This window comes from Pelodiscus sinensis, chromosome 6 (genome assembly GCF_049634645.1).
Source record: "Pelodiscus sinensis isolate JC-2024 chromosome 6, ASM4963464v1, whole genome shotgun sequence".
NCBI classification, from domain to species: Eukaryota; Metazoa; Chordata; order Testudines; family Trionychidae; genus Pelodiscus; species Pelodiscus sinensis.
In genome coordinates this window covers 87,181,329-87,187,890 of record NC_134716.1, presented here as the reverse complement: position 1 = coordinate 87,187,890, position 6,562 = coordinate 87,181,329, and positions in this window count along the sequence as shown.

Sequence of the window (6,562 nt, the reverse complement as noted above, 5' to 3'; positions counted from 1 at the left end):
GCGGCTGAATCAGGGACGCCTGGGGCAGAGCCGGACTATCGGAAGGGGGGGCTATGAGGGGTCTGGGGTGGCATCCCACCCCACCCCAGACTCCTCATAGCCCCCCCTTCTGATAGTCCGGCAAATCTGATAATCCGGCACCCCCTGGGTCCTAAAGGTGCCGGATTATCGGAAGTTTACTGTACATGATAATATTCCAGAAATGTCACTCTGTGTGTGTGTCACTCTAAAGCCTATTATTGTCATTAGTGTGAAGCAACAGAAACAGCTACAAGCATGGCCGAGGGCTCTTTTTGTTCAGAATAGCATCAGGTTGAATCATCACTGGTTTTCACAATCTGTTACTATCCAATTGTTAAGTTCTCAGCCATTTTGATTGACAATGTACACTTGGAGCAAGCCATGCTGAGGGTCCTGGACTATTATCATATCAGATATAACTCACTCAATCACCATCTTTACTGTACTGCTAATTTGAATGCAACAGGTTCATTAATTGTATGAGGAACACTGCACAGATGGTAGATTACTAGGCCCAATTGCCAAACCCATGTTTATATCGTGCTTGGTCCTGACATGGACTGGATGTGATGATCTCTGAAGGTCCCTCCCAGTTCTAGTATTCTATTATTCTATCCACACAAATCAACATAGTACAACCTTCTGCACTGTATAACCAGCACACAATAAACCCAAGCACATTACCCTCTCACCAGAAAACAGCTGTCATTCATCAACTCTATGAAAAACTCCCAGCACAATCCCCAGACAACAACACAGCCAGCATACACAAGAACCCCAAACACACACAGCCCTGGTGCTAGCAAAACCAGTCATAATAAATATCTAGATGTAGTACAATATAATAATAGGGTAAAATACTAATAGTGTGTTTGAGACTAGAATTCAAATGTACATAAAGTCATCAAGAAAGATAGAAGAACCTTTAAGGAAAATGGTCTTAATTCCCTCTGTAGCTCCAAGGGCAGTCATGCCAGGAAACAAGGCAGAAATTCCAGTTTCAGGGCTCTCCACAGAATGCATACATCACTGCATTCTTAGCTCATCACTTTAATTCTGTCCCTTTGTGTGTATGCAGTATGGTACAGTATTTAATTATATAATCACATTATTTCCCCCACAGGAATAAGTGCAACAGGATGAACTCAAGGAGAGCAGAATTAAGGTTGTTTGGGGAAGCTCCTATATCTTGTGTCTCCTGCCTTTCAAATGCTTGAATTTGCAACCTAAATAATGGTATGTTAATGTAGTTTTTGTTTTGTTTATATAAATAGATTTTTCTTATCCAACATCTTAGTCTTTAAAGAACTCTCATTTTGTGTTTTCCCCATTGTTCTCTTCTTTATAATTTATATCTATTTTTATATGGAGCCTGACTGATTTATTATGTCTTGAGATTTTTTTTTGAAAAGTGCTGATTAGATCATGTGTTTTTTTTTCTCGGACAAGAAAAATGAGGAAAAAGTAACAACCAAATACTTCATAGTTTGAGACTTAGTCACTTATGACAGGCCTTTGGAAGAAAATGCTTCCTTACACAGTAAAAATACACAAGTGATTCTGTTTTCTAATGAAATATCTTTAATTTAAAAAACTTTGTTTATGATTTGTGTCTGTACTTGCATATGCAAATATGAAAAGCAATTTGAAATTCATCTTCCTCTCTTTTTGTAACCATATAAAAACACAAGGAGGCAGTATTGGCATATAAAAAAAGCCTTGTGAATAAAAAGAATACTACTTCAAGACAGACCCAATAGGGAGAATAACAGAATTTCACTTGTTATTACCTATAGTCCATAACTCAAACCCGTCCAACGCATTATACACAATCTGCAACCCATTTTGAAAAATGATCCCTCACTTTCAGGAATCTTTGGGGAAAAGCCTGTTCTTGCTTACAGACAACCCCACAATCTGAAACGAACTCTTTCCGGTAACCATGCTACACAAACACATCATAAGCCTCCAGGAACCCAGTCCTGCAATCAGCAGTGGTGCCAATTCTGCCCACATATCTATACAAGCGAATTTATCACTGGAGCCAACAATATAAGCTACCAAATCAAGGGATCATTCAACTACACATCCAGTAATTTGATCTATGCCATTATATGCCAGCAATGCCTCTCTGCTATATATATTGGACAAAATGGACAGTCCCTATGAGAAAGAATCAACGGACACAAATCAGATATACGTAAAAGGAACATATAGAAATCTGTTGGACAGCACTTCAATCTGCCTAATCACTCTTTAAAAGATCTCCAGTGGCCGTCTTGTCACAAACAAATTCTACCAGTCAAATACACAGAGAAGTGTTGGAATTTTCTGCAAGTTCATCTGCAAGTTCAATTCTCATGCTAATGGGCTCAATCAGGATGAGGGATGGCTGGGCCACTACCAACCTAACATTCAATGAAGAAGCAAACAGCTCTTTATGTAGATTCTTGTATTAGTATCCCCCCCCATCTATTGACTTTGATCCTTATCTGCTTTGTTTTAACTATCCAGTCTTCAGTTACTTACTGATGGTCTATTCCGGCTTTCTGTTTTTCCCTTTGATTTTTTCATAACCTTTGCTCCCTGTTTCCCGCCCCCTCCCTTCCTTTTTTTTCTTTCCCCCTTCTCCCCTATTTATTTTGGGTCTGCACATCCTAAACTCAAAACTCTGGTCATCTGAAGAAGTAGGCTGTGCCCACGAAAGCTCATGATACCCTCTGCACGTTTTGTTAGTCTATAAGTGCTACCAGACCAGGTTTTTTTTAAGTTTATCCTGTATAGACTAACTCGGCTACGCCCTGAAGCTTAAGAAAAATACTATTCAGTATATTGGAAAAACAGTTTTGTGGAAATCATGTGATCTACTTGGTTGGTCATAAGTGAGAATTATGAAGAAATCCTTTTTTATATTTTAGAAATGTAGTAATTACTGCATAAACAATGAACAATAAATTGGACAGTTTGGATGATAATAGGTATATCAAGTTCAGCCATGGCCATGTGGCTCTTATCCCCCGAAAGTGTGGCTCGCGAAGCCACACCTGCGCCCGGCGGAAATGGCTCCCACTGGCTCCTCCCGGCCCCCATCTTCACTGTGCTTACTGGGTCAGAGTTGCGGGGTTTAAAAAATGGCGCCCAAGATGGTGGCCGTCTTAAAGGGGCAGCCTCCTTTAAAAACAATTTTTTAAAAAATTTTTTGGTTTTGATTGACAATTCTGCTCTAGGGTCCGTATGTGTGTGTGTGTGTGTGTGTGTGTGTGTGTGTGTGTGTGTGTGTGCAACAATTCTGGTGTGGCTCTTTGCATTTTTTCCACTGCTGTTTTGTCTCTCTTTGTTAAATGGGTTTGCCAACCCTTATCTAGTTGCATAAAACACAAACAAACTTGGCCTTTTCAAATAATCATGGAATATAGTCACTTATACCTAGAGGCTCTGTAGGAAGCATGTAATCAGGGTCAGTCTGTAGCCATCCAACCTAAAAGGTGGTAAATTGTATCTTTGTTTTTAGGGCACAGCCTGTTTTTTGTCTCTGTTTTGGGGTTCTTGTTATTCTGAAATCTAATAAATAAGGTAGTATTATGTTTCAGTCTTCTAGCAAGAGTATTTGTTTTTAATCTAACTCCTCTGAGTGTTTGCCATGGCTATAGAGAAAGCTTCCATCATTGATATTTGTTTTATAGAAAAAGCCACTTTGTCCTTGATGTTTTCCAGGCATAAAGGAAAATGCAGTCCCTGCCTCTAAGACACAATTCTATAGACTGAGTCATGTTGGCAAACACTTATGGCTGAGCAGATTCTCACTGAAGTCAATGGAGTTCTGTACAGGCACAAAAGTTTGCTCACACAGATCTAACAGCGGCACCTAACTCTGAGACAAAGTGTGGAGAACATTTCTTTGAATGATAACTGTGAGCCATGCCTTACCATGCATACTTCATCTTTACAACCCTTACTGGCTGGAAAGCACAGATGCCATTCCTATCTAACAGACTGGTAAGTTTGATCCATATGTAGATTTTAATTTTGTTGGAGTTAGCACTAATAATGTATATGAGGCTGAGGCTTGCTTTACTCCACACCAGGATTTTCTCCACTCAGTCAGTAAAACTCTGAGCAAGTAGAGTTCCAGGGGCATGGTCAAAGATTCTCTGGTATGGCTGCTTCATGATACTGCCAGTGCAAATTGGTCCTAAAGTCAACATAAGTGGCCTAAAGAGGAGCTTTTATGCTGCTATTCCTTCCTGATGTTGGTAGAATAGTGACTGCCAAAATGCCCCCTTGTCATACCAACCTCTGTTTTTGGTCCCCTGGTCTGTTTGCAGCTCTTTTAAATCAGAGTGCCTCTTTGGCAGTTCTGACTTTGACTAAGGAAAAAGGCCTTGTACTTGAATGAATGAATCTAGGAAGTGTAATGGTGTGTTTAAGTAACCACTGCGCCTAAATTGTGGTGTATACAATTTGACTTTAGCCAAAGATATGGCCCATGTTATTTCTATGTCCTTTCGTCCTCCTGATTTCTGGAGAAAACTTGTCAGAATTTAAGATGAAAATGTTTGCAGTGTGGTGCAAATATATCTAAATACACACTTTTAAGTAATCCATATAAAAACTGTTTGGATACCAGGTGTATGTGGTGCTTGAAATAGTACCTCAAATTCCCTACTAGAAAAGTATCTTGAATTGTAGTCTGGTAACATGGTTGTGACTAATCTGATGAAAGCTTCTTTTGGACTACTCACTCCATGGAAACTCAGTTTTGTGAAAGACCGTTTCCGTGGTGGTAGGCATTTAGTTTACAGAACACATTTAATGAGGCTGTTGTGATTCATTTAAGTTTCATCATGTTTCACAAGGATACATTGGTGCTGGAGCTGTATCCTAAATTATTTCTGAAGGTGATGATGAACTTTGTCTTAATGAGCCAGTCACCTTGCAAACATTTATCCTGAGCTCTGTATGTCCTCATACCTATGAGCCCCTTCTCTACAAGTTTAACATCAATGTCCTAGTATTTTCTTTATCTGGAGTGGACTAAAGGTTCTATAGAACTTTGCTATGTCCATTTCTACATGGCTGTCTGACTGCCTTTTACTCCTCTATGGTCTGTTATGGGGGTTGCTCAAGGGTTATTTAAAGGCATATTTGATTCAGAAGAGAGGCTTTGGCTTCAATTGTATTTGTTTTGGTACAGAGGGTTTCAAAACAGCAAGCACATTTCTAAAACAATACTGCTTAGATTTGGAATCCAGAGAGAAATCTGGTTTAATTTTTTGGGGGGCGGGGGGAGAAGAGGGCAAGGAGGGAGGAACTACAGAACCCATTTTAGAATTAGGTAAGCTTCCCAACCTTTCTGTTTGGGAGTATCTATTTGAGAAATTCATTTTTTTAAAATTATGGATGTGTTTTCCTCCTCCCAAACACAGGAGAATTTTCAAAATTTTTAGCTACTTTGGGGAGCGTCACTAAGCATGAGATAATTCTTTAGGCTAGGTACACTAAATCAATGAGCACTTTTGAAAATGTAGATCATTGCTTACTGGGGGGGTATGCTATTCCTTCATAGTAGGGTTTTTTTAAAGCTCTTTGTTCATGTGATTTTAGGCATGCTGAGTTTTAAATATTATTACCAGTTCTACTCCAAAAACAGGCATTATCTGATTCGGCAACATCTAACATCCGGCAGGATCACAGATGCTCCTGGACCAGAAAGCTGGAAGCCTAAGGGCAGGAGGGCCTGCTGGGCCTGGGGTAATAGGGTCACCAGCCGAGCTGGGGGCAGCGTGAGAATGGACCCGGAGCCCCATTGCAGGCTCTAGCAGCCAGTGGCAGCACAGGGCCAGGCCGGAGTCCCCCGGCAGCACAGGTTGGCACAGGCCTGGACCCCACAGCAGTTCCCGGGAGCTCGGGGCTGTGACCGTAGTCCTGCGGCAGCATGGGAACAAAATCCCCCAGCAGCTTCCTGGAGCATGGGACTAGGGCACTATGGCAGCCCCGGGAGTGTAGGGCTGGAATTGAGCTCCATGGCAGCATGGGTCCAGAGCCCTGCAGAAGCCCACGGGAGCAGGGGGCCCCACAGCAACCTATGCTGGAGCCCTACAGCAACTGCAGGGCTGGAGCACCGCAACAGCCCCCTGGAGCGCGGGGCCAGAGTCCCGTAGCAATTATGGGGCCAAGATCAGAGCCCTGCAGCAAACATAGAGCCGGAGCCCCACAGCAGCTCTCTGGAGTGCAGGGCTGGAGCCTCATGGCTGTCCCCAGATGTGCGGGGCTGGAGCTCCGTGGCAGAAGGCGGAGCCTGTGCTGCCCAAGAAGCTGGCAGCAGCTTGGCAAGCAGCCCAGCCAGGTTGGGGGTGACAGAAGGCGAGACAGGATGTCTCCTGGGGCAGCCTGCCAGCAGCAGGCAATGGGCTTGGGAGCCAGTGGCAGGAGACCTCCCCTGGTCTGGCAAATTCTCTCATTTGGGACTCGTCAGGTCCCGATGGTGCTGGACCAGGAAGATCCAACCGGTACTATGTCTGCCTATTGCAGTTATTATTTG